Source organism: Chamaea fasciata, unplaced genomic scaffold (assembly GCF_029207755.1).
Source record: "Chamaea fasciata isolate MVZ Bird 193981 ecotype frontalis unplaced genomic scaffold, bChaFas1.0.hap1 SCAF_7, whole genome shotgun sequence".
Classification (NCBI taxonomy): Eukaryota; Metazoa; Chordata; class Aves; order Passeriformes; family Sylviidae; genus Chamaea; species Chamaea fasciata.
The window spans coordinates 20,963,179-20,988,276 of NW_027094092.1; the positions used below are offsets into that span (position 1 = coordinate 20,963,179).

The 25,098-nt window shown below is 36.2% G+C and overlaps 1 protein-coding gene across 3 annotated transcripts in view; it reads right to left on the reverse strand.

Annotated features, from left to right (window-relative positions):
* Positions 1–25,098, reverse strand: part of LRRC4C (leucine rich repeat containing 4C) — a 502,291-nt gene that overhangs the window by 274,615 nt on the left and 202,578 nt on the right. For all 3 annotated transcript variants that reach the window (XM_066187873.1, XM_066187872.1, XM_066187874.1), the window contains exon 2: positions 9,884–9,973. The gene's annotated coding sequence lies outside the window, so the exon portion shown is untranslated. The remainder of the gene's footprint in view (positions 1–9,883; positions 9,974–25,098) is intronic.

Below are 25,098 nucleotides of genomic sequence, written 5' to 3' on the forward strand. Positions count from 1 at the left end.
AATCAGGATCCTCTTCAATAGCCTCTGTCTGAGAAACAAAAGTTCTCCTAAGGATAAGGCCCTGCAGTTCAGTAAGTCTTATCAGGTAAGAAACTCTACTGTCAGCTCTTCCTTCAATTTTTCATTTCAAAAGTAGTATTATCCCTCTTGGTAAAAACAAAACACAAGGAAAAACTGCAAAGCATTTGTCACACACTATTTCTTCAGAGCCATATAACATGTTTTACAAAAATTCTTTGTTACCATATCTTTTCTTGCTGTATTCTTCAAGCTTTCATTTGAAATTTTATTTCTGCAATCTTCTGTAAACATTATTTTCATAAGTTGTTTTTTTGGGAATTTTTTTGTGAAGGTCCTCTGCACACACCTCAATCCAAAAATTCAGGAGATGGGACAGTCTAATTTACTAGTACATATAATGATCCTATTATTCCTGTAGGATTTCATCCATGCATTTCCCGATTTGGCAATACATTGAGAGATAGCAATTTTTCCCATTATATATTTTTAATTACTTCTACCACCCCATTCATCAGGTTTCTTTGAGCCTTGCTGTACAGGTGCCAGACTTCTCTGGATTTGTAAGCCTCTTACTTTGATTTTACATATATATAATATATATTTATATACATATACTGCTTTTTTTGTTTTGTTTTGTTTTAATCTAAAAAAAAATTCATGCCTCAGTTCACTAAGTTACCTTGATGAGGTGCATTTAGGCTGGTATGAAGACTTCCTTTAATAAAGGAATATTATACACAGTGATCATGCATCTCTCTTCCTATGCTGTATACAAGCAAATGCTTGGGGCAGGTTTCTGCCAGCCCAAGTCAAAACATTTCGGGGATTGATGGGATCCCCAATACAAAATCAGGGTGTTCCATCTGCAGTCCTTCCTTGCCTTAAACCAGCACCTAACTCTTACAGAATTGCCAACTGTGAGCTGCACAATCATAGAATAATTTAGACTGGAAAACTCCAACTGCAACAAGCCCAATAAGCCACATTTACATACAAATGATGAATCTGAAAATTTATGGATAAGCACATGTAGCCTATCAACTGTTCAAAAAGAACATGTGAATGCTTTTAAAGGTGTTTTCTGGGGTTTTAATCTATGTGAAGTAACCACTTTCTCTGTTTTAGCAGCAAAAGAATGTACATAACAAAACACAGCAAAAGGTAAATCCTATAATGCCATAATGGCATAGAATATAGAATGCCTTCTTTGGACAATATCAAGGAGCTGAGAGTGTTTAACAAATAATTGTCATCGGGAAGTATTACACAAAACAGAAATAAATGTCAGTAAAGACATGGAGCTAACACTACATAAAGCATGTCTTATTTGTTTCATAAAGCTTAAATATTTTTCAGGAATGTGTTGTTGGGTTTTGTTTTCTAAAGAGAACAAGTATAGCATAGATGTAAACATCAGTTACTCCAGCCAAACAGAATAAAAGATTACAAAGGTTACTTTCCATTAGTGAAAACACTGTTGGTGCTCATATTTCTGATCTCTTTTCCATGTCTCTGGTTCAAAGAAGTGGCTCAAAATGGACTAATACAGTGAAAGGAAAATCTTTATATTTTCCATTTCTCATATAGGAAATATAAATTAGAGATTCACCATTTTTACACCACCATTTTTACCAATTGTTTTACTAAGACATAAGCATTAAAAATATATACAATAATTGAAGCATGAAACATGGGCATTTATCCAAGTTAACAACATTTGAAATAGAAATCATCTAAGTACTTTCTAATAGAGATGTCAAGAGTATGAAGTTTGTGTAAAATCCCATCTCTTGGTAGGTGATAGCTTCATCTCATATTACTTTGAAAATGAACTACTCCCTTAGGAAAAATTACAGCATCCTCAAATAGATTTTTTTTGACACCCACTTTTCTGAAGTTACTTTAAATTTTTGACCTTTTTTTTTTTTTTCAAATCAAACCACCTAAAACTCACAGAAACACATTTCTCTCAAGCTGAGAGAAAAACAAGAGAGAGATATAAGAATATCTAATAGCTATCATCTAGGATTATACCTGCATTCAGAGGTCTGCCTCCCATAACTCAGGTCAGGATAGTAGAACAGACTACTCTGTATCTCCAGAACTGTTACAAATAAGAGTTTTGGTCAGGTCTTTCACTTAATGCAGCTCTCCATATCCAAAAGAGTATTCTTACCAACTGTGACCTAAGATGTGAAAATGTAGTCTGTCCTTGCATTATTATTGACTCGCTCACAGCTCACAGGCTGATTGAAAAGGGCTGCTGCAGAAAGTGCTACCAATGTTTACTACTTTGGGCTCAGCCAAGGAGCTTTCCAAGAATTATACCCTCAGAGCCTTGAGACAGCTTGTGGAAGATCTCTCATTCTATTGTTGGGACATTTTGACTGTGTTCTGGAGAGCAGGAGTGATCCATTTTCAGGTTCATGGTGTGCAGCAGCAGGAACATTTAAGGCTACACTGCTGCTCTGATTCATCTCAGATGTGTTTAGGGTGACAGTAGCTGTATTTTTCGCATTGCCTGGTAGCATTCACAGATTACTCCAGCCACAGGTCCCCCCATGACTTAAGATCTGTAGCATATCAAGTAGAAAACCATGCAGAGTTTAATGTGTTCTAAGCTTATTTAGGTGACAGCAACAGAACTGGGATGACTGTTCAATAAAATGCCTGCTCAATAAAATAATTCATTGCATTTAATTATTTTGTGCTGATCACCTTGTGAAATTTCAGTGTTTCCTATTTTAATGCACCTTTGCCTTTCTCTACATATTTACACTTTTTATTTATGGAAATAAGTTCAAGAAGATGACCTAGAGAAATACATTCTTCATTTATCAATCGTACTTATATTCATCAGCCAACTCTAGGTGATTTACCATGTATTTTTAGCTACATCACCTAGTAAAGAAAACTTATTCACCAGAACCTATTTCACTCTCTCAAATGGCATTAATTAACTAATATTTCTCATAAACATGCATTTTCACTCACTCTTCTTTTCCTCTCCTACTATTCTCTTTACAGTGGGAGTCAATGTGAGGAAAGCATATGGCTTCTTCAGGTAGAAGTACACAGTCATAGACATACCATAATTAACAGCATTGTTTTCTCAAATTACAAGGCATGTTGCCTTAAAAAAATTATAACATACACAGACCACCCAAATGAATGAGAATGAATTAACACAGACATTTTTAATTGCGGACACTATCTGTCCTCCAAAAGAACAAAATAAAATTAGGTAGCAAACATTCGAGAGAGTGACTATGTGTGTGGTGGATAGGATATTGGTAAATTAATAGTCCAGACTCTGAATAAATTTGGAATTGAAATTAGTGAAGAAATCAGTATAGTTTCATTTTAGCCAAACAGCATTTTCCAAACTTAATTACTCTCCCCCAATGCTTGAAGTATTTCCATTTACAGAAGTGACAATTCTCTAACAAAACTGGCAATGAATACCAGAACTGAAGTGATACATCTTCTCTTTGACATCGGTATTTAGATTATTTAGACAGACATAGAGATAAATCACAGTCTGACATCTCTGAGGGAAGCAGATCTTCTAGAAAAGCAACTGTGCACAGCAAGTGCAAAACTCCACTACCATATATTTACACTAATTTTTTATGTGAAAAAATTAGGAATATTTACTATGGTCACAACACATATGCATATGTAGAGCTGGAATTTACTTTCAGGTTTAATGCAGTTTCCAGAGAAAAGAAAAAGAGCTGAAATTTTTGGTATCCATTTTTCACAGAGATACAACTTTACCATATCAATTCTGCCCCTTTGCTCAACAACAAATGCAGGATATACTTCATAAGAATCACCAGAGTATCTAGCTTTTCTTTTAATAAAGCAGTTTGAAACATTTATCAAACAGAAGAACTGTAACAGAATGAAACTTCAACAAAGACAAGGACTGTCAGGATGGCAGTAAAACAGCAGCAACAAAGAGGCACCCAACAGCAGTTTTGATATCAATACCTCAAAACTAGGGGATTTCAAACACCACTTTTCAGAACCTGGGAGAAGTGCAACGGCCTTACACCTCTTTGGTATTCCAGGTTCAAAGTAGTGTAAGACTTCTATCAAAATTTTCCATCAAAACAGGATCATTTCATCACGTATCTGGTCTTGGCACACACCTGGCTTCCAAACCCAACCGTAACCTCTGAGCTAATGCCCGGTGCACGGACAGCTGCTCCCTGTGTTAGGGCCAAGCTTCCAGCTGTGTGACAGCAGCCCTGCACCTCTGCAGCAGCCAGGCCAAACAACAATTCTGGAAACAAGAGAAAACTGTCTAGCAAAGCAGCATCCTAGCGGAAGGAAGGAAGAAAGGATCCTTCCAGGAAACTTTCCCCTCCATTCAGCAGAAAAAGAGTCCATAACTAGTACATACAAACCATAGCATTTTCCTATTTTTCAGTCACTTCTGAGAGCTTTTGATTTTTTTGCCTAAAAGATCACAGAACCACATAACAGAAAGTGTTTAAGAGCTAAACAATCCTTCAAGCCTTTCTGCAAAACCAAGAACACTCCAATCTGGGCAAATTCAAATCTAGAGTTGTTGTCCCAGCATTTTTAAGGATGGTCATGGAGAATAACAGGGGATAACATGTCTGTTTAATTTTTCATCTTCAGAAGCTGTTTATATGTAAATATATCAAAGCTCTAAGGATACTGAGGAGGGGGAAAGCATTTTTCAATATTTAGGGTATAACTTAAGAAGCTTCAGCTAACTGATTGGTATCAATTATGCCATATCTACCGGAAATATTTTAAATGCCAAAGCTATAAAATGATGATGCACAAGACATAATCTTAGTTCTGTTCCAAAGGGTCTTTGGTGACAAAACAATTTTGTAGTGATTTCACTGTCAGCCAGATCTGCAGTCTGATAACTGAAAATCTATAAGTGAGTCAGAGTTTGGAAACAAGGTTGTATTTAACAACCTTATACATAGTATAAATAACACTCAGTGTACTAGGTTGCTGAGGATGGAAGTATCTGAGCAATGCAAATACTTTCAATTAATAGAAATAAAGAAAATGTAATTTAAACCCATAAACAACTGCATTCAATATACATGAAGGTTTATGACAACTAGATTGAACTGCATGTTGTTTTGAAGTACTCTAATCAAGCCCTCCTTTTTATTCTTTCACTTTCTGCCCTGGGTGATAGGAAGCAGCTCAGATACCTAATAATATTAGCTATACTTTCTCACAGACATTAATGCTTGAAACACTTCAAATCAATTTTTTATAAGCCCAGTACCTCAGCAGTCTGAGAAAGACTGAAAAAATGACGACTGGCCCAAAGCAACTACAGTGTGCGTGGGAGGGGGCAGATCAAGTTCAGCAAAGGTGGAATGGTGCTGTGCCCCCCACCCCATCCCCTTTGGAGCCTCTAGTGCAGCATTCAGTCACTCACACACTGGAAGGAATGTCTCACCCCTGCCCTGGAGCCCAGTATAGCCCCAGACTGGCTATCATAGCAGAAGCCCCACCTGGGGGAGGATGGCCACAGGAGGCCAGAGCAGATAAAACACATTGCACAAACATGCACCTGGTTGTGTCCCTTAATACTGAGGCCTTGGAGGAAGAATTTTCCTGATTTTTCTATCATAGCCTGGCCTTTGTAGGATTTAACCAGAAAAAGAGCTTCTTGGACTGGACACTGGTCCATGAGGAAGTCCTAAAGCTGCTGGGTTTTGAGACAGGAGTATATCAAGCTCTTGGCCCCATTCATTCAGAGGACAGTGGAGGTTGAGAGAGGTTTTCCTATCCACGGACTGTCAATTCATGTGTGGCAGCACAGAGCAGAGGATTCCACTCATCCAATCCAATTTCACTCATACAGCTATAAGGATGCTGAAAAGCAAGACTCTGTGTGGAAAAAGGGTTTGTGGTGAAATCAGCCCTAGAAGAAGCAGTAAGATTGTAAGACAGCAGACAATAATACTGAGAGGCACCTTTAAGGGCCTTAAGACAAGGATTTTGGGTACACCACCCCCTTTTGAAGGGGCACAAGGGGAGAGTGACAGGAAGTGGTATGCTCAGCTAGAACATTATAGCGTCATTCAAAGTGGGGAGTGGTTTCCTGTCCCACCCCTAATAAGGGTGTTTTAAAAAACACCCTCAAAAGGGTATTTTAAAAGCAGATATTAGGTAGATAAGATTTGCTAGACTAAAAGCAGCAGAAGAAACCAAGGAATGTTACTAAATTAGCAATAACTTTCAAACATTTTTGATGGTAAGTCTTTTGTTCTTCAAGCTGCCCTTGGAAATCAAAAAGATAATCACAGTAGCCTATCAAAAGCCTTTGCATAAGTGTCTTTTTCTGTGTCACAAAAAATGTCTGCTAGAATGCAGCTGCATAAAGTTGTACAGTTGAGACTCTAATAGCAACCTAACCTATATGAGAGTTCTGCTATGCAGAATGCACACAGAAGGGTCTGCTTGGGTGCACACACTAAAAATTCCTCACCTTCAGACAGTAATTGAAACTGATGAAACATCAAAGATTCATAACTACTTGAAACACCACTTCTGCCCCAAAGGAGAAAGTTAACCTCAGGCCTACAACCTACCAAATTAATAACCAGTCCTTAGAACTTGAGGTCTTTATTAGGTCTTCAAATTTAGTGTTCTTACTGTACCTCCTACAGTTCCCTCACAAATTTGCTTAAATAGGAAGAATGATTTAATTTCTAACAATAAACTTGGACAAAAATAAAAGAACAACACTGTGCACATTTACAAGTATGCGTCAATACATTAGCAGCAAGGAAACATATTATTATCACAAAATGCATGCCTGAAATTACAAGGCTTCAAAAGCATTTTTATTTCAAATCAGTTTTTAAAGAGTATGATTTGTCTAACGTGTTATTAGGACCTCTTCAGATGAAAGGAGAAAAATGGATTAATAACAAAGAGCATACTGATTGAAATCTAATTTCTATTATCACAGCTAAAAGATGTTTTTGCATGCAAGCTGGATCTGTGTATTTTGAGATACACAGTCCCCTAACACAATGTCACTCATTTCTCTGTTCTTACTTAGAGCCATTTCCTGTTGAATTGAAAATAACAGTGCCTCAGGTAAATACACAGAATAAAATGCTTCCAGTTAGATGCCAAGTCTCTAACTAGAGAAAAGAATTAAACCAATGATTTCCAAACAGTGTTTTCAGCTAAAGAATAATATCCACATAAAACCACTTAAAAATATTATATACCTGGACTATTATCAGCACTACTCAGATGATTAATTTTTGTCCCCCAAATCACAGAGCAATAAAACCCCTAACAGAATTTCTATTCTATCAAATAATGATATTTTTTTAAAACACAAAGCAAACTGAATCAGGAAGAACTCTAGCAAATGAAAGAGAATAAAGCAATACAAAAACAAAAGAAACATATCATGAGATGCCCCAGGTTCACAGATCCGCAAACTACTGTCAAGTACTCAAAAATCCCATAAGCTGATCCAAAGGGTAGGAGTTAATTTAACCCCAGAAGTGAAGCCCCCTGAGCCAGACAAGCCTTCTAAAAGCACAGAGAGCTCCAGCCCCAACCCCATCTTCCAGGCCTTCAGGGTTCCTAGGAGATAGTTTTAGCAGGAAAGCACCCCAGCTAGGACCACAGCCCAATTTCTACCTTCCATGCTTTGTGGCAGACAGCTTCCATGAGAGGACCAGGTTTAATTAGCTTCTAGTGGAAAAGCACAGCAATTCCTAAAAGTTACCAGGGAGCCAGTTGGGATGAAAGGCTGAGGACCTAAACACATTTTAGTTTCCACTGATCTGCATTTTCTTATGTGAAAAAAAATTCATGCAAAACATAGATCAGTTCTCAGCAGTACTAACACCACCCTGTGGCTGGGGAATACCTTTGATCACTGAATGTGCTGAAAAAATCAAACGCCTGCAGCACGTGTGTTCAGTTATCTTGTTTACTCCTAGACTGAGGGGAGACGTGTGCATGAATTAGTAAATACTCTGTGCAGCACAGCCTTTGCTAACCTTTCACAACAACAGGGACTGGGAGTCTTCCAAAAAGTAGAGGGAAAGAAGAGGCATTGTAAAATTATATATGCAGTAATAGCAGAAAATGTAAATTATGTGATGTCACATATGGAAAGCTGAGGCTTCCTGATCAGCTACAACCAATAGTTACACAGTCATTTTAGGCCAACTGGAACCTAACTCTTAGTCTGGAAAATAAAATGGTACCAAGACATTTAATTTTTTATTTCAGATTGATGGCTTCTATCACAAAATTTAATGACCGTATCAAATAAAAGAATTCATCTTCCCAATACAATGATGAAAAACCTGTTTTCTTTCCCTAACAATGAAAACCTTGATCTTAAATCCTCTGATCATGACACTGAAAATACTTGTAAAGCAGAAAAAAACCCCTATCTAGATGTTGATAAAGGGATGCCCACTGATATTATTTTTCTATCAGTCTAACCCTGCAGGAAGCTACAAACATCTGTGTCAACCACTCAGTTAAAACAAGAATTTTGACAGCACATCTTCAATTTTTTGTCCAGAGGACCCATTTTGCAGCTTCCTGTTGTCAGTCTTGCAGCAGGGAACACAGACACACTGCAGATTTCATTGCATAGCTTTTATATCCCAGTTTGAGAATCCTCACCTACAGTTGAATAGATTCAAACTACTCTTTCCTTCAATTGATAATTTATTTGCAAAAATACCATCTTATATTAAGTAATTTATTTTTTAGAGTTGATGGAAAGTTCACCTGCACAAAGACAAATTGGCTGGCTGTGTATCAAACCTCACATTTAAGTTCTGACTAGTCACTAGATACAGCATATCCCCCTCAGCCAGTGACATCTCTTCTACTCCTGGACTGGAGCATTTCTAAAAACAGTGACAGAAATCATACTGAAAACACTGAAAACCAAGATGCTCAAAATCCTCTTTCTGTGTGAGTGTATGACTATTTGGATGACAGATATTCAGTCTCCCAACACTGGAGCCCATGAATTGTCCCCACAAATATCTATGCACAGAAAAGAGAAAAACAACACCTTGAACAAAGGTGAATCAATTAGTCTTTCAAAAGTCAAACGAATAACAGAGATCCAACACGATCCTCAAGAAATGTGCCTTTATCAGGCAAGAAATGTTTATGGCAATGAAATCAAGCATCAACAGAAGAAAAGTTAAGACTGTTGTTCCATTAGCAATACCAGAAACCATTCTGCTACTGAGTAGTGACAATTTTCTGCACACATTGCCCTGGGAAAGAACAGAAGGCCTTTTTAGCCTCCCTTTCTGTACTAGTGCATTAAGTCAGAGAAGGTCATTACCTAGCATCTCCTCCAAACTGGAAATTTTAATCAGAGTTTACACTCCTGTCAGCCATCGTGTAATTGTGTTTTTGCAGTTCTTACCAGAAAAGGTCACAATACTGCTATTTTGGGGGGAAGTTAACTAATAAAGGCATTTATCTGGTGTCAGGTCATTTTGCTGATGACGTAGGCCCCGGAAAAATTTTTTTTAGTGCTTTTCTTATCAATTAGGATTGATTTTAACTTGTGTTGCTATGAACCTTCCTATGTGAAGCTTATAAATGATTAGTAGAGCCTGATGAATATTAATGTGCAAAGTTAAAAAAGGGACAAAAATATCTTCCGAAAGGTATTACCTCAGACAAGCTGCCACTGTACCTTAGCTGTTGCAGTGATTAAAAAATAATACAATAAGAAGCATACCTAAGCGAAGGTTTCTTTGCTAAAATCAAATAATAATCACTACCTACATTGAAGAAATAATCAGTGTTACAGTAAACTTATTATACTTACATGTTGTTCAGAACACCCAAGAGAACATCAGTCTGTTTTCTTTCTGTATCAATAAATAATCACAACTTCTTCCAATAAAGGAATTCATTTCTGAAAGACAAAAAAAAAAAAACAAACAAACAAACAATATGTGAGGTTAATTTATTCACAGGTTTTTTAGCAGCCACATTGTCATAATACATGAAAAAGATTACCACAGCTGGGAAATTTACAGGAATATACTATAATTTCATTAAAAAAACCTGCATAATTATATCTTTATTTGTAAGAGTAAGTATACTATTAATATTTTATAATACTCAAAATATGTTTCATGTATAGGTTAGTGTTACTTGAGCTGCAGGGACTGTAACAATTCTGTTTCATTTTTTACCACCAGGAACAAAGGTTTTATTTTCAGGAAGCAAGAATTTGCAATTTCTACCAAAAACGCCTTTAACAAATAGTCTAAGAGAAAATGGAATCATGTCCAAAAAAAACTCTAACATTTTTCTTATGTAAAAAATATCAGATTTTCCTTGAATATTAATGGGAAAAGGATTTGAAGAAAATCCTGCATATTATATCCCAGAGTACCTCCCTTTATCCCTTTTCAATATGTATTAATGAGAACACATGAAGAAAAGAAACAGGTAGGCTGAATAATAGACTCTTGCAGTAAAATCAATTTAAGAGCGGAATAGGCTGGCAAGAAAATGAAGACTACTCTATACATATATACATGTGTATTATATACTCTATATGCAGTTCATTTCTACTGCTCTGACAGGAGTTTAAGAGGGTATAACTTTCCTTCTAGTAGGAAATTAAACTGACTTTAAAAATTTTACCTCATGCACCTGTAAACAAAAACCAGTTAGAAAGTTTTATTTCTTATCCTAAAATAGCAAAACATTATAGGATTTCCATCAGTGTTGTGGAACTTGCTGTCAACAGGGAATCTCAAGCATTTTTGACAAGTGAATGTACAATTATTAGTTTATTTATTATGGTTTGTTCCTTACTGTCCCCTGTGAACCAGTCCTCAGCCATTTTACAGATGAGGACACTAAATAATAAGGAAAAAATTACTTAGAAGCTTTTAGTAATTTTTAACCTTTCAAGACTGAGAGAAAATATTACTGAGGGTAAGCTGCAGTGAGAGAATATGTTAGGGTATATCTAATAAGTGAACTCATCGCTAAGGCCTCATCAAATTCTTTCAAAGAAACAAGTGAAGGCATGCAGGTGCTCATGGAATGAGTGCTCGTAGCATGATGCAGCTTTCCAGTTTTGTCAGCCTTTCACGGAGCAGTGATTCTGACATCCTGCATTTATCTAGCCATAAAGAAATACAGACTGGCTACAAGCAACTTGATTTAGAGGAAGTTGTCCCTGCCCACAACAGAGAGGATGACCAGATGACCTTTGAACCAGAACCTTTAAAACCAGGTTGACCTTTGAACCAGACGACCTTTAAAAGGTCCCTTCTGGCCCAAGCTATCCTGTGATTCTTTTATTCCCAATAGCCCCTTGCCTGGTTTGATGATTTCCACTTGTTCAAAAGTCATATATGGCTTCACAGAGAGTAAACAAAATATAAACACAGTAAAGTGATCTTTACAAGTCAAACTTAGGTATCTTCACCCTTTCCCTCACCAAACTATGTCTCTTACAAGGAAAAGTTTCCAAAGATTCATTCATGCGCAGCTCACCTGCTTCAACTCTCATAGAAATGTCTCCACAGGACCAGCTAAAAGATAACTTATTCCTGCCTAAGAATGCAGCAGTTCAATGCAGCCTCTCTACCTTGGGTGATGTAGTGAAGCTTTGTTTCACACCCATGTGCATAGCCATTTAATATTAAGAGTACTACCTAAGAGTATAACTGGGATTAGGGCCTGCAGTGACTACATAAAAATATCTAGACCCTGGTACCATCGGCTTATTGTGAATATACAGTGTATGGAAGCAAAGACCATTACAATAAAAATATTAGAAATTTGAGTGAAAAAAAAAATGAAATTAAACCTAAGAAATGTAAAATTTGAGGGAAAAAAATCCATTTAATGACATTGTCATTGGTATGGCAAATCACAGAAAATAATTCAGGGAAGAGGAAGAGTATAATAGTTTTATGAAAAAGTAAAAATATGAAGTCCTTTAAAATAGTTAGTCTCACAGTCCATTCTCAAATAGTGACAAAAACTATCACTATTAAACATGAAGAGCTGAAACCAATTATCTTCTCATGCAAAAACACATTACATTTTAATAAGCACTACTGACAGTTTAGCACTGTGGGTTTAAGGGAGAAAAAGTAGTAAGAGAAGAAAGTAAATTAAGGTGAGATACTCTAAATACGAAACTACATTTAATCAACATGATGCAATGTTAAAGCAATTATAAAATTTTACACAAACATTAGTCAAGGGTATTATAATTAGTGTTGTCTACACCACAGAGGGTCTTGAGCTTGAAATATTGTAGCTAAGAGAATGATAATGATTAAGCATGGCAAGTTGAAAGACAGTAAAATGTGTAAGATGTTTTCAACGTCCACACCCCCAGAGCAGTGTCACCTACTTTTATTTATTAATATCCTCCAAATGCAGGACTTCAGAAGAATTCAACTAATCAACTAGCACATACACTAATTTACTGAAATAGAATCAAGGATGTTCAGACAGCCTTCTGCCTACTTGCCCTCTAGTTACTTTGAGAAACTGTTAACAAAAAGCATTCATGACAGTATTTTTCCATGGTTCTGTTATCCTTAATATCATATTCCCAGTGTTTAAAACTAGAAAATAAAAACCACAACTTCTTGTCTCACCTGCAGTGAGAATGAAAACAACTGCTCTCACTCTTCAGTGTAAAAATCCACACTACAAGTCTTTGGGAATTTCACCAGCTTTTTTTCCTACTATCACAATTTTTGTATTTATCAAAACTTCTCCACCACCCAGATGTTAAAAAAAAAGCCCACCCACATTGAAGTGGAAATATTACTATGTCATACATACATTTCCATGGCATTTCTACTTTTTTAATTTTAACTTGCCACTTCAGCAGCAGAATGTGTTAAATATAGTATATAGTTCTCTAAAAGCCCCAGTTAGGAGCAATGCTGACTCTTTTCGAGCTGTCTGTCCTGCAAGTACTCCAACACCAACAGTTTCTACTTAACTGCTTCCAGGATATAACAATATAATAAATAAACAACTTATATATATCTGTGTTTCAATTATTCCTGCCTGTATTTTAATTCATCATTTAAAATAGGCTTTAATTTAACCCTTTTTCATAAAGATTCACTGAAAAACTCGTCTCCTTTTCAGGCATTTGTTATATGCTCACTTACCCCAATAAATCATACAATACCTTTAATGTTTTCTTAAATCTAACATTTTTCTAAAACCTTCCCCTTTATAAAGTCTTATAGCTCTTTTTGTAGTTATAAGTCACATTTTGACCCAGCCATTCCAAAATTATCCTTATACAGATATTTCTTCTGCACATAACCACAATTCTATGTTGCTTTTCTACCATACTTTTTTGTTTTGGTTTGGTTTTAGTTTTTGGGGGGTTTTGCCACAAAGGCAATCCATACCACTATGATACAAAGTTAATGAAGTTTTCTGGATGACAGAAAGAACAGCAGAGTGCATGCAAGGCCAGCCAATTAGCCCACAACAAAACATGTCCAGTGCTAGTCAGTCCCTTTAAATTAACTTAGAGGAGCATAACATAATAGCGTAGAGGGGACTAAAACAATGCTTATAATGAGTGAAATAGGGAGAAAATGAAACAACAGAGCTTTTTTTGCTGAAGAGAAAAAAAAGACTGAATTGTGTCTAATTTCAGTAGTGATGGGTAAACAGAAGGGCCAATTAAGGACTTTGCTTCAGGTTCAATTTTCTTCCTACAAATGTGTTAGCATACCTGAAGCTTATATAACATCGCTATTACATTTCAAGTTATTTCTTTCCCTTAAAAACATTAGAATGCAAATACAGCAGTGTCATGGACACTCAATCAAAATCCCTCTGAGAATTCAGAATGCAACTCTAAGAGCCAACACAACTGCAGTTCAAAACAATTCAAGTTACTGCTGGTGCTATTGAAACAGGAATTTCAGAAGTTATACAGCTACACTGAATTGACTAGAAGAGCTCAGGCTTTGGTCAGTATTTCTACTGCTCAAAAGCTAAGCAATAAATACTGTAACTACTACAGGAAAGCTTGGGTATAGTTTTATGCTTTATCCATAGGTGATAGTTTCAAACTGTCTTTCTAAGGCACAGGCTCCATACAGAACCATTAAGGTACAGTAGGGCTTGCCATTCACAAGCTTCTCTCCTTACAGCTTTTTTTGTTTTACAACACTGGCACAAGGAACAATCAGTGAAAGCTGCTCATAGGAAGTGAATTGAGTAGCACTTTGAGCTTCCAGGAGTCATATGGAGCTTGTCAGAAATTACTCGTTTTATTGAAAGAAGTGCTGTCTGTGGCTGCAGGAACCTTCAGGATGTCAGGTGGTGTTGCTTTGGGGTTTAACGGCTACACTACATCTCGCAACTAAATTGCAAAGGCTTTTGAATTTCTCTTTTGCAACACCACTAGAGAGAATTTCCTCGTACACTCTCCTGCCCTCTTTCCTTAACCATAAAAAATGCTTTAAACAGTGCCAAGTACTGCCCAGACAAGACATTATTGTAACCAACCTATTTTCGCAACTTATCAACATTATGAAAAAAAACAGAATCTTTTCAGAACCCAGAACAGGGTTGTTGCCTCCCACGAAGAGAGAAGAAATAAATATGTTGTAGGCATTAGATTAGCTAGTGTTTCCTCTGTTTTAACTAAATGCTTTACAATTCTGTCTTGAGCATTATTCCTGTATTTCCCATATAGTGCAGGACCAAATCCCTGGAGGAAAAAGGAAGACACGAAAAGTAAATTCTACTTTATTTCTGGCAGCCCATGTGTTACTAGGGGATAAAAACAGACAATCAGGCAGGGTATTTGTAAATCCTGGTCACTCACAGAACTGAGCTCTTTGAAATCGATGGATTTTAAGGTGTCCTGATAAGGGACACTCAGCATTTACAGGTTAATACATCCAAGAGTAACTTCATTTCCTGTTTCTCCCTCGTGAACTTTGCCATGTTACTTTATTTTCAAATTTAGTAAAGTGGAAGTAAAAGTTTCTTGAGATTACTGATGGAATACAGGTACATAGCTCAGAAAAAATAAGGTCAGCGCATAAGTTTAAAAAGCTTTACTAGGTTTCAGGCCTGAAATTGAAGCCCTGCATGTAAAGAAACTAAATTCAGTCTGGATGCTGTTTTTCTACACTCTCAAAAGCGAGCAAAAAGGGGACCATATCAATTAAAACAGAACTGAGAAAACAATTCATGTTACATTTTAATTCTGAGACTGTCTCATAATTAAAATGTAAGATACAACTTAACCTTCTTTATTGTGTTTATAAATATGTAATCCAGTTCTTGGCAATTTCTTAGCATTTTGTGAATGTAGCAAAGAGCTTCTTTTTCAACAGGTGTTCAAACAAGGATTGCCTTCTTAAAATCTAAATGCTTGCATGAAACTACAATCATCAAAACAGTAGGCAACCTAAATGCAGTCCAGACAATGCCATGGTAATCCAATGTCATTCACATAAATTTGATGGATTATTTTAAAAACCAGAAACATAATGCAGGAACTACATAAGGTAAAAATGAACTGTCAGTCATAATAAAAACAGAAATCATAAGTGAGACAGCAGGCAATAACACTGATTTTTTTTTTTTTACCAGACCTCATGGGGTGTTGGTTTCCATGTGATTATTGTCAAACACATGGATTAGAAAAATACAGAATATTTTCACAAGTTCCTGCCAGTTGCCAAGACAGATACTTCTCTATATAATATCTAAAAGGCTCTAACACTCAAGTGAACAGTTAGCAAATAGTAGGGAAGTTCTAGTATACAATTTTTTCAAAGATTTGACTTATTTACACTCATGCCCCTACCTGGACATATGAAAATTTTTGTCATAACAAAACATAGACACTTGCAAAAGTTAAAATTTATTCTAAGATATAATTTAAATTTTGCTTATAATGACTACTTTTAAACAGAAATAAAACCTTAATGTTTTATTCAGAATAGAAATAGTCTTATGAATAGGCATAAGAGATTTCTGTATCGGTTATGTAAAAAGTACAAGAGGAAAGGAGTGCTGTTGTACAGAAATGGGAATCCTAGGTGGCTCCCCAAAGCAGAGAGGGGTTACATATGAAAATAAATCTTTTCTGAAAATTGTCGTATTTATTTTCAGATGTTGATTTGCCGTCATCTAATATTCGCTAATCTTTTTATTTAAATTGCTATTGGACAAATTATACCTAATTTTTGAGGGTGTTGAATAAATTCGAAAGCAAATATTAGAATATATACTGAAGTTAATTAAAAATCACTTCGAAAAGATAAAGAATTTAAGTGACACCAGCCCACCTCCTTTAATACATAATTCAAATTTTTCAGTAGCATTGACTAGTTGCATAACTTCTCAGTAGGAAAATAAAACTAAAGAACTAATTGAAACTAATCAAAATTTAACATGTTAGCTGTGAGCTTGAAAGTATTTGTGAATTGTCTATAGATGAACTTTGAGGACATGAAATAAAAAATTCATATTAGCAATATTATTATTAAGCAATTATCAACTCGTTAATCAAAAATGAGTTCCTATTTTTTTCCCTGCATCTTAAGAAAAAGAGCTAATTATTCACCTGTAGTTTCAGAAAACTACACTGCTGTATTACCAGCAGGTTCATTACAAAGGATTGCATAAACCCTTGTAGCACCGTGTAAGCAGAATCCTGACTAATCCAGTCCAACAGCTAAACAAATAAAGTAAATAAAATAGCACTTATCAACATACTTTTGTCCTCATCTTTTGATTTAGAGTTTAAACAAGAATCAATTTATTGCTAACTGAAGCTACAACAGCTGGAGAGCACCCCACACGGTAAGTCTCTGAAAAAGACTCTGTAAGGAAAGTTTAAAAGTTGAGCAGAAATAAGGAAAATTTATGCAAGCTAGAGGTCATTCCAAGTGTTAAAAGAAGCAGGAGAGAAGGCATAGAGCTGAAAGTGAAAGAAATAAAGGAAGGAAATAATGTGTAGAATTGAATTAATGTCACTTTTTAAACCCAGTAAGCAGCTGAATGCACCTAACTAACTACCTGCTTACTTTTCATCATGCTGTATGAGAGAGAACTGCAATACTTAAACTGTGAAAAGTCATGTGCTGGAATAGCTTAATATGACCAAAAAAAACCAAACCACAACAACAACAAAAACAAACAAACAAAAAACCCCCTAACAAAAACAAAACAAACCCCCCCCAAAAAAAAAAAAAAAAAGGTGGATGCCTTTTCCACCCCCTATAAGAATAAATGAAATAAACCCAAGAAAAACAAATGATTAAAAAAATCAAACTAAACTCATTGCCCACCACCAGACAGTACCTGCAGATTTTTTCCCCATCACTGTTTCATTGCTGAGCATGACACATTATGGTCTGTAATATCCCTTTGGATGGTTGGGCTCACCTGTCCTGGCTGTGTCTCTTCCCAACTACTTGTGCAGCCACAGCCTGCTCACTGCTGGGCAGTGGGGGACGAAGAGCAACTCTTGATTTTGTGTAAGCACTGCTCAGCAATAACAAAAACATTCTTGTGTTATCAACACTGTTTTTAGCACAAATCCACACAAGCTATTCTGAAGAAAATTAATGCTATTCCATCCAAAATGGGTACAAAAGCTTCAGAGGGTAAGACCTAAAAGATCTCAGCACTGAAACAGAAAGTTAAGAATTGCAAAGGACTCTGAAGGTGAACTTCAGGTTGTATAAGGCTAGAGATCAGAGGGGATTTGAGACAAATGTGTGAGGTGAATTCAGTAAAACAATAAGGGAAGTGATTCCATCCTCTTTCTGTATTATTTTTGAGTCACGATCTCATGCTGAATAACATAGTCCGTTTCCCCCATCCACTTGAGAAGATGCTAAAGTAGTTTTATACCTACATAAAACTATAGAGAATTCTATCTAAAATGACATCTTCCCAGGTTTGTAATCTCATTCTATTTGGAGCAGGTTGCTCTTCGTGAAGAGAAGGCCTTTAGTGCAAGATCTACTTAAAAACATATTCAATTCTTTTCTGCATTTATACTTTCTGAGAAGTAACTTATCACGTCAAAGTAATTTAATAACCCATACTTCATGTATTTGATCGCCATTGCTAATAACAAATCCTGGCTACCTTTCTCTTTTCTGCTTAAACACTCCTGTGAAAATATTTATTAACTCTGGTCTCACAACTAGGATTATGAATTTTCAGACCAGCTTCCCCAGACGCAGAGAACACCTGAAGGTAAAGATGAGAGAGAAAAAGACTGTGTTATTAGTAAAGGAGAACCCTTCTCCTGGCTCCCAGTTCCCAGGCAACATTCATCTCAAGGATGAGACCTTGCAGTGATAAAAACACAGACCCAGAAAACTATTTCACATCAATACCCAAGACTCACTTATATTCTATTTTCCTCTGTCCTTTAAAGGAGCTGAGAAAAACTTCCAGAGAAATAAGATACTTTTAAAATACTTATAATAGGCATATTTTAAAAGGTGAAAATGAGAAAAAGATTCCAGGATTATAATGAAGATGATGATTAAACGAAAGAACAATTCAACTGAAGGATTCAAATAATGCTGATGGCTCAAGCGGGAAAATAGAAATGAACTGGTATTTTTTAATAATTGGTTTAAAATTAAAGAAACACTTAAATCAGAAGTTTTTATGCTTATTAGTGCTGATTGATTTCTTATGGTGGCTGAAGAAGGGAACCCTGCAAATTAAAGGGAAAAGTAAATCAGTGAAACAGAGCTCCAATGTTGCCACACCCACTGTATTCTATCCTGAATATCTGAAAGATGAGAGAGGCCTTAAGAATACTTTTATGAAATAATTGTATTTCCTCAACATGCATCAGTTTTTCTACCCTATTTCTTTTCCTTCTTACTGCCTCAAGGGAACAGACTGGAGCAACATAAGTAAAAATAATAGGAATTTCCAGGATATTTCGAGACTGTAAGTTAGTCTCAGTTGTGTTTTCTCAGGAGTCAGGCATTGAACCACTTCAGGTTTGAATATTTCTTTCTTACAAGTTTATGATGACAGTGGCAAATGTCAAGCCATGAATCTACTAACAATGCAATAATTGCGGCACAAGGACTCAGCCAAATGCTCTAAACTCTGCGCAGCTTTAAGGTTACAGCACACTGGTAATTCTCAGTGTCAGCACTGCAAGGGTATGAATTGTCTATTCTTAGGAATATTTTTACAGTGACTAACCTGTATTCCTGACAGTAGCAACCCACAAAAGAAAACTGATTTCCTAAGCCTTGCTCAGTCAAACTCCTTGAGTAGAAGTAATCAATAAGACCTTGATCAGGAGCATTCTGATCCAAAGCTCAGGTACCATAGCACAGCACAAAGGCTCTAAGCACCTAATTTCCCATGCACAATAGAGCTCCAAATGTGCGGTAACCAGTGGGTAAGTACAACATAGTCAGTCCCAACACTTTTGTTCCCTAACTCATCCTCGTAGCTAGTCTTTCAAAAGCTTACCCAGAAGACCTGTGCTCTACTCTTGCCTCTACCTGATCATTACAAAAGCACTCTCAGTTTGAAAACTGAAGGTTTTAGGTACCGTGAATAGCCAGAAAGAAGTGCATGGCTGACAGGTGCTGCATGGCCCTGATGCCTTAAGTTTTAACTTCCTTGTTTTACAGATTCTGTGCTGCCTAGGAGTGTAGTTCTGAGCCTCATATTAAGTTCTGGTAAGCTCTTTTCAAAGAGCAGGGACACAAAAAAAATCCTTTTCCTGCTGAAGACCAAGGACAACTTTCAGGCCCAAAAGCATAAACAACAGTGGACTGAAGAGAGAAACGAGAGAGAAGGATGAGACCTCACAACCTCAAGATGTAATTGGACAATTAAACCCCAATATGCAAATGGACCAAAACTTATAAAAGTGTAAGACCTCGTGACTGGTCAGCCATTTTTGTGACCATTCTAAGTCCACCTTGGGTGCAGCCCTGGTCAGGCTCTTGTCCTGCCCAAGGTGTACCCTAAAGGCCTTTCAATAAACACCTACTGTATTCTCTAGCTCTGTCCAGTCTCTGTTCCAGGTCAGCCTTCCCAAGGCATCAGTCCTGCATCAAGCAGGACAGCTGCACTCCTGCCCCATCAGGATGCTGTCAGCCCTGTTCTTACAAACTTTGCTGGGACATAGCTGCAAACCCAACTGAGATCAAACCATCAGCTCCTGAGTCTCTGGTTTGGAAAGGCTAGTCTTTTGCTCAATTCTCCCTATTTATGTTTGATTTTAGTTTTGCATATATTTCATCTGTCATCTCATTCTGTTAGTTCCCTATATCCATGTTTATACATCTACATTTACTTTTTTTTTGTTGATTATAGACAGAATATATGACTCACACAAAGAATATAAATTATGAAACAACTACCTCAATTTTCTAGCATTTTTAATTTCTAAATTCTCATGTTACTCTAAATTTTTACAATATTGGAGTCATCTGATCTGAGTACAGCACAGGCTACTGTCATGGTCAGCTTATTGCTAGGAATACTTTGTCACAGAATGCATTTCTGTTGAAGGAAAAATGCAAAATCTCATTCAGAATCTCATTTATTGTTTCAAAGACAAAATATAACTTTTATAACTACTTACTCTGACCTGAAAACAGTGAAGTATGAAATAAAGCTCCTTCCTTTATAAAGGACATAGAATAAAGACATAGAACTTGTACCTTCAGGCAAGCACACAGAAAAATTGATGAATGCTTACTCAAACGAGCAAAGACTACATTGAGGAGGCATTTAAATATAGCAGTGATCAGAGGAGCATAATTTCCTTTTCTCCTCCTGTCTGACACGTGACTTACTTCAGCAATAGAAAGCATAAAACACTGAGAAGAAAACTCTCCACAGCAACCTGTGGAAGACAGCCACTAGATGCTCTGGAAGCAAGTAAGAGCCAAATAATGTGCCCACGCTTCCAGTAGAATGTGTTTATTTTCTCACACTTAGAATCATGATATGAACAGAGACCATAAATTCCTAAAAATAGGTCTCTGTAAAGTTATAATAGAAGCTTGTGGCAAGTATCAAAGAATTTAACAAGAGACTGAAAACTTTATATTTCAAAACTGATCCAATATTTATTTTTTAAGTGCAAGGCAGACAGCAAAGGTCTCTGAGAAATGGCACATCATTAACAGCTGTTCTTGAATGTTAGTTTCAAGAACCTTTACCTGACAGCTTTCGAAGTTCTGATGGATGCTGTACTGAATAAATGACCAGGCAATGTTCTGAAAAATCAGCTTGGGGAAGCAAAAAATATGCATTAGTCAAAATAAAAAGTTTCTGTGATTTGCTAGATAAATATTAAAAAAAATTGCAACTTTATATCAGAATACCTAATTTACCAGAATTTCAATTTAAATTATCATAATAAACTTCTTAAGCAAAATCAAAACAAAAACACCTAAGAGCAAAAATATTCCAAATTCTCTTAAGTCAACACAACTGGGCACAGAAGCAGCAAATAGAGATGTTTCATTTTAGGAGAGATTATTTACATGATGCAGCACAGAACACGAAAAAATGGATGGGCTGGATGGCACAGTGGGGAGGTTATTACTCCTGCAAATTGACTGAACTTTTCCAGTATTCCACACATAAGATGACTTACAATGCTGGCCTGAGCAGAGCAGCAATAGGTAATTCATTATAGAAGATTAGGACATACATGCACAAGGTCAACAGACTAATTCAACTTCTGTGCTTCTATTTTATTTTGGTCAATGTTGTCTCTAAGAATGTATTTTCTTGTCTGTTGACCAGTGAAGTGTTAGGATAAATATGAAAGTTATGAGAAATTTCAATGTCCTGCAACCTAATAACTCTCACCATTGCTAAGATTGTTCTTGAGTCTGCCTAAATTCATCATTTTTTAATTTATTTCCACAAAATACATCAACTGTGGTTTTACTGGAAGCAAGTAATACTAGCCTGTTTGAAGGTCAGGAAAAAAAATTCCTTCAGTTTAATTTTATATGTCCTAGAAACAGTTTCTTAGCCAGCTACAATGATGATTGAAATTGACAATTTTCAGAAAGATGAATTTTCATTTCTGCAGCTCTCTGTGAAACACCTTTTAATGTAAAGATTAATTGGAGCAGAAATAGCTCTGACTATACCATTTTAGCTCCTGTCAAAACTATTTTACCAGAGAATTTGAAAGAATCCCCCCCCAAATGCATATGATTCAGAATTAACATAGTGGTATGGGAACAGTATATATTATTAAGAAAATTTCTGAACATGCCACATCTCTAAAGGGAATCCAAAAAAAGAATTTTAAGAAGGGGAAAAAAATGAGGGTTTCTTTGAAAGTAAAAAGAGGAGAAAAGGCACAGTATGAGAAGCAGGAGAGGAAATGTTTCCAGGATTTTGGTAAATTTTGATGCTTTGAAGATGTGTTGAACGATGAAGATAGGGCATGTGGCATACAGAGTCCGAGAGGTGAATATCCAGCAGAGGGTCAGTTTGCTATTGGGTCAGCAAAGAATAGTAGACAATCACTGCTGGCAACAAAAACTTAATACAAAAAAAGAGAAAAACTCTAAGTAATCTGGACTGTGGAGTTTGTCATGCAATGCAAAAGAAGCTTAATCCAAGAAAGAGATCAGTAGCTGCTGAAAGTTGGTTTATTTCTTATGTACTGAAGAGTGATTATGTCACCTCCACACTGTGCATAAAATGCTTAAATCTCTACTGTCTAAACCCTATTTTCCATTCCACAGCACAGGTTCCACACTACACAATTCAAGGTGATAAATATGCAGAGGAAAAGTTTCTACTTCTTTTCCTATAATTAACATAGATAAATACATATTTTTTAAAAAAAATCTTAGAGGTTAAGTAAAAATTGCTCATAAAATTACAGAGCAGAAGCTGCTCAAAATGTATGAGTTTCTGAGTAGGGCAGAAAAAGCAGTGGAAGAAAGAAGCAAACAGCACCCTGTATATTCTTTTTCTGTGGAACACAGTTACACTGTTATTTTTCAGCAGAAAGGTACATTTATTTAAAAATTACAGTTATGTCATTGAACTGCTTTGTCACTCGCTGTAAGGAGCTCAGCGGATCTATTCTGCATCTTTCCTGCATTCTAGGTAACTACAACAGTGCAGCTGAAGAGAAAAAAAAAAAAAAAAAAAAAAAAAAAAAACCACCACCTTTATTAACCATTTTTCAGTGCAGCTTTAAGACAGGCTGAGTTGTTTCACTAAAATGACCATGTTTATATAATCCCAAGTCATACCACAGGTATGGAGGAGGGAAACAAACTCCAGCAGAGGCTGTCACCCAAGCACAGCCAATTTCCTGAAATGAGGGTAGACAACTAACGTGCAGATAGGAGGTAGATATCACAATGTCAGCCTACTGAAAATGCAACACAAATGGTATCCAAAAATATACCGTTGGCAAACAAACATCAATAGAGGAAAATAATGAGTAAATCATTTCAAAGACTGGAGTTTTAATTACAAACACTGTTTAAAGGTGAAATACTGTGGCAAATCACAGTGCACAGTGATTAAAATGCTAGTCTGATATTTAAAAATGTGTAGAAATGCACCCCATGCCAGAGCAGGTGTTTCTATATGGGGAAAGGTTTAAGACTCACCCCTTGTTGTTCTAATAAGGTAAAAGGACTTGGAAATTTCTTAGCTCTCCTGGCAATAATTGGCTCAACACCAAGACAAAAACATGGACAGGTCTGTGGACAGGTCTTTGCCTGTTCCTCAGAAAGGTAGCTATTCTCTATTGGGCTGTTTGCCAAAAAACCCACCCAAATTGTTCTTTATCCTTGGCTCTAGTATGTATTCACCATGCACAATAATTCTCTGCCCTCAAAAGTAAAAGAGAACACTAGAAAGATTTTTTTTATTTTTTTAACACTGAAGGGAATTAAGAACTTCAATGGCTTTTAATGCAAAATATTTTAAAGTCATAAAAGCACATTATGGAATTTAAAACTGGGGAAAAGAAAAATAAACAGAAACCCCATTCTGAAGCTTCTAAAACTGTTTTCCTAGAAAAACTAAACAAAATTGATTCAATTTTATTCAAATGTCACTTTGTATTTCACGAGAAAATTGCTCTGCCAACGGAATGTACAAATAAAGAAAAAGGTTTGATTTGGGAAGGACAAAAACAAAAACCAAAACAAACAAATACCTTCCTTTGCCAGTTGTTCAACTCATATTATCTCAGTTTGACTGACTATAAAACTCTTTGTATTACATGAATTACATGCAAGACAGGAATAAAATCAAATACTTCTCCTGAAGACTCTCTAAAGAAATGCAGCAGCCTGCTGAACTCAAAATACCTTTGGCTAAGAATGTCATCAGATGTGCTGGAAGTACTGAAGCAGGTGGCTGGAAGTGAACATCTTTAAGGAGAGGACAATCAAACTCTGTCCTTGAAATCACAGCAGCTAAAAGAATTTTATCTGAAAGGATGCACCACTTTATCATTACCCACACCACAGCATATTCCACAATATATTGGAGCAAAGTTGAAACACATAGTGCAAATTGGCAAAAAAATCAGCAATGATGACAAAAGCATAAAAGACCAAATTCAAAAGCAGCTCTGTCTGTAATAATGTCTTGGTCACTTTGACAACTGACATCCCTCAGCAGGAAAGTAAATAACAGCGTACCAATGGTGACATTAGTACAGTTTTGCAAAAACTTGTCTATCCCAACACTATGGTTTCTGGAACAGAACAGGGACAAAAAACACAGCAGAATACAAAACAGAATTCGGATTTTCATCATGTTTTTCTGTATGAAATATTTTTAATTAAATTTAGTTTTGATAAAGTTCCAGCGAAAACTAAATAGAGTTTTGTGATATCCTTGCATGATTACAATGATTTCTTGGGGGTAAAGGTCTCAGTTTAATAAACCAATACTCATTTCGGTTCAGTGTAGAATATCTCACAGAAATGCTTCAGATATAATTTCTTAACAGTTCAGGAGGAGAGGATAGATGTTGTT